The sequence below is a fragment of the Cupressus sempervirens genome, chromosome 2, assembly GCF_028749045.1.
Source record: "Cupressus sempervirens isolate cs-2001-9-10 chromosome 2, ASM2874904v1, whole genome shotgun sequence".
Taxonomy (NCBI): Eukaryota; Viridiplantae; Streptophyta; class Pinopsida; order Cupressales; family Cupressaceae; genus Cupressus; species Cupressus sempervirens.
The window spans coordinates 394,930,112-394,934,162 of NC_143119.1; the positions used below are offsets into that span (position 1 = coordinate 394,930,112).

General features: G+C 32.5%; 1 pseudogene; it reads left to right on the forward strand.

The window, feature by feature from the left end:
* The first annotated feature begins 1,527 nt into the window (after positions 1-1,527).
* On the forward strand, positions 1,528-3,022 carry LOC149572802 (cullin-1-like; annotated as a pseudogene).
* The last annotated feature ends 1,029 nt before the right edge of the window (positions 3,023-4,051 follow it).

Below are 4,051 nucleotides of genomic sequence, written 5' to 3' on the forward strand. Positions count from 1 at the left end.
CTTCTTTGATTTCTAGTATAATTGAGCTGCACCGAATTATCATTCCTTTGACTGAAACCATCTTCTCAATATCTAGATTTCAAAGACAACAAAACCTCCTTATTAGATTTTTCAAATAGCATTGAACAATGAAGACGCAACTTTAAAAAGCATTGCCTACCTGATGGATTCAGATCTTGCATGTTAACTGTATTTCTAAGATTGAATATTCTTGCCTAAATGCAATGGTAGTTATATGTAAGTTTGAGGCATATTTATGTGCATAAATAAACAAAATCTAAAACAAAAAAGTCATTAAAAGAAAACATACTAACTGACAAAACATATTTTTCCAAAAATACAATTCAGTCACCTATATGTGCTTCTCCCACAAAGGCTTGAGGTGAACAGCTACATCCATCAATACAATGTCAAAAATGGTGAGAACTTTAGGAGGATATCTGACCATCTTTCCATAAAGGTCTTCATCATATTTGAAGATGTTCATTGCATCAATATTCAATGAATCACCTTGGACTTCCATTGTCTAAATGAGATATCAACTAAATGAAGTGAATACAAAAGCAAATGTGCTCAACCAATAATTTGAAATGAGACTAGATGGTAACCATAAGAAGCCAGCAAGGACAAATTTGAACCTGTTCCAAGAGCCTCATGTATTTCCCCTCAAGGTCTAAAGGATCATCCCTAAAATTCCTTAGAAAGCGCTAAAATACTTGATTAACATCTTGAACACTTATGTTTGTGCCCCAAACAAGCATAGCGGGGGTTGCCATCAAGGTCACCCTAAAAAGACTCGGGCATCTAATTATAATAGCCAAAAGAGGTAATTAATGTGTGTTTCAATAGAACATATTATAAAAATTGAAAAGAAACGATTAATTCAATTGATAGGAATTTCTCTGTCCAAAAGGTTTCTTGGTACAAGGCAATATCTTCAAAATAGGTTTCTTTAATGTAGAAGGCACCAAAATTTGGTACATAGGCATTTGTTATGCCGATTCCCTGAGGAGGAAGTTGCTTGGATAGTCAATGTGGACCACCCATTGAGGTTTGTAGAATATAAGGGTTTTCTAGTATGACCCATTTGATAGGACCCTGGGAATCTCCATGGTTGAACTGACCCAGAATCTGGGTGTGTAGGCTAACATACCATTAATATAGTTATTAATACTTCTCACTAGCAATAAAGCATGTTTTATGAGCCCATTATTTAGCCAATTCACCTTTATTACTTCAAACAATCTAATCCAATGTTTATAACAATAGAGTTATATTTATTAGAATATGATACATTTTCTATTTTGGTATGTCCAGGTTACATACTCCGTATTCTTAATATATGGTTCAATTTCTTTTTGTACTAGTCTAGTTTTAATTGCTTTAAAAAAATTTAAATGACTATTGTTTGGAATTATATAGTATAGATTAACCCAGACTCTACCAAAGGCCGTAAAGCATGAGGAATGGCAACTTTACACATCTGGAATTCATGACATAAATGACAACTTTATACATCTGGAATTCATGACGTGAATGACAATCTTCATCCATATAATGCTATTTTAAAATTTAGGACTTTTTCTTGTTATGTGTTGTGATATATAATTAATATTTGTCAAAATTGTAGGAAGAATCTTGCACAGAGACTTTTGTTTGATAAAAATAAAAATGATTATCATGAAAGAAGCATATTGACAAAGCTAAAGCAACAACGCGGTGGTCAGTTTACTTCTAAAATGGAGGGAATGGTATTCTGCATCATACATAAATAAAAACTCACTTTGATTCTTATCAATGAAGTTAATCTAATTGTAAATTGTGTAAAAATCTGTGTACTTGTATGTAGGTCAGAGATTTAACATTAGCAAAGGAGAACCAAGGTCATTTTGATGATTATCTTAATGAAAATTCTCAAGCACATCCTGGCATAGACTTGACTATGACAATTTTGACAACTAGGTTTTGGCCCAGTTACAAATCATTTGATCTTAACCTACCAACTGAAATGGTATGCCCATTTTGTATACAGTATACCTTTTAAATTTGCCAATTTTTGAAGTAGGTTAACATTTTGACCTTTGCTACTTAATGCGGATAAGATGCATAGAGGTGTTCAAGCAGTTCTATCAGAGAAAGACAAAGCATAGCAAGCTTACATGGATATAATCTCTGGGTACTTGTAATATTAATGGGAAGTTTTACCCTAAGCCTATGGAACTTGTTGTTACTACTTACCAGGTAATTGCCTTTTTGGTTGATTATTGGCTAACAATTAGATTCCTTGATTCATATAAAATGGCATTATAGGTCATTTTATACTGATTATTATTGGGAATTTCTTCTTCTAATTTCTGGTTAAGAATTAGTTGGGTAGGATAAGTTAAAGCAATGGTTAATATCATTAATTGTTAATGACCATATATTAATAATTTGATTCATTTTCTACTTATGCTATATGTTTAATGGAAAACTAAAATTGATGTGTTATAGAAACCATAAATATGCAAAGTGAATACATCACATTTATCAGTGTCAGTTTCCTTGATATATTTGGAATTCACTTCTTTTTCCTTGTGTAACTTACTCTATGGTTATGATATGCAGGCATCAACATTCTTGCTATTCAATGCATCCGAAAGGCTAAGTTACTCAGAAGTGAAGACTCAATTGAATTTGACTGATGAAGATATTGTCAGATTGCTACATTCTCTTTCATGTGTGAAACATAAAATTCTCAATAAAGAGCCAAATACAAAAACTGTGGCACAAACAGATGTCTTCGAAGTCAATTCAAAATTCACTAATAAGATGAGGAGAATCAAGGTATGAACTCTGATATAACAAATTGTATACTATTTTTCCTATCTATTTTTAACAAAAAATAATGCATGTGGAGATCACATGGGAATTGGTTTCTACCTGATTGTAGATTCCACTCCTACCAGTGGATGAGAAAAAAAAGGTGATTGAGGATGTGGATAAAGATAGACGTTATGCAATTCTAATCAATAAATTATGAGTTAGCTGAAGATCAATGCTAATATGTTTTCTCATGAATCTTTTTCCAAGGTGTTGCTACTCTAACTCCTAGACTGATTTAACTTCATTTTAAAGTACTAGAATTTACTCCTGGACTGATTTAACTTCATTTTAGATAACTGGCTCTGAATTTGTATTGATTAGACATCATTTTACAGTAGTAAAGTTGTAATATGGATAATATGGTAACAAAAGGTGATCAATTCCAATGGTAGTCACCTAGTGTGAAAGAAATCAAGAACACCTTAGAGGAGACTTGGAATATTGTATTGGGTATGTCATTTGTGGTTCTTCTGATAAGGTGTTAAATTTTTGATAGAAGCAACAAAAGTACTTCATCCCAAAAAAATAGATGTTGAAGCTCCGCTTCTTGTCCTCCAAATGATCAAAGCTTTTAATATGGATAATATAGTAATCAAAGTTGATTGAATAGTATTTACCTTGCATTTAAAAAATTGGCAATATTCAAATAGGAAAATTTGGAGCATCATGAAGGAGGCTTGGTCACATCCTGGATATCATTTTGAAATTTACCATACAACATTGTTTAAGAGCATCACTATGTTTGTTCATCAATCACCCACTGTTCCTTTCTCTATTCACTCTTTACAAGAAATGAATTTGTGAATAGAGGGACGTTTTTTTCTATGTGATACTAATAATGATGATGCTCAAACACATAACATTGTTTAGAATTTTCAAGTGTCTAGTTGTTGTATCAAGACTAAGGAAATTGTGACAAATTTGGGTTTGGAGCCTCAAGAGGAGGGCATTAATCAAGCTCCTCTCTAGCTCCATCTATAGAAAATGTGGAAACTTGACTAAGTGTCAAAAAACTCAACTTGTTCAAACCTAAAAAATGATTATGTTGGTAAGGACAGTGAGGACAGTGCCATGAAGCAACAATGGTTATGAAGGTGTGAAAAGGTCACACTGGTACTGAAGAAAAATTTCAATCAAAGAACAAAAAGTTAAAATGTAGCATCTACTAGATGTGTAATCCAATGCT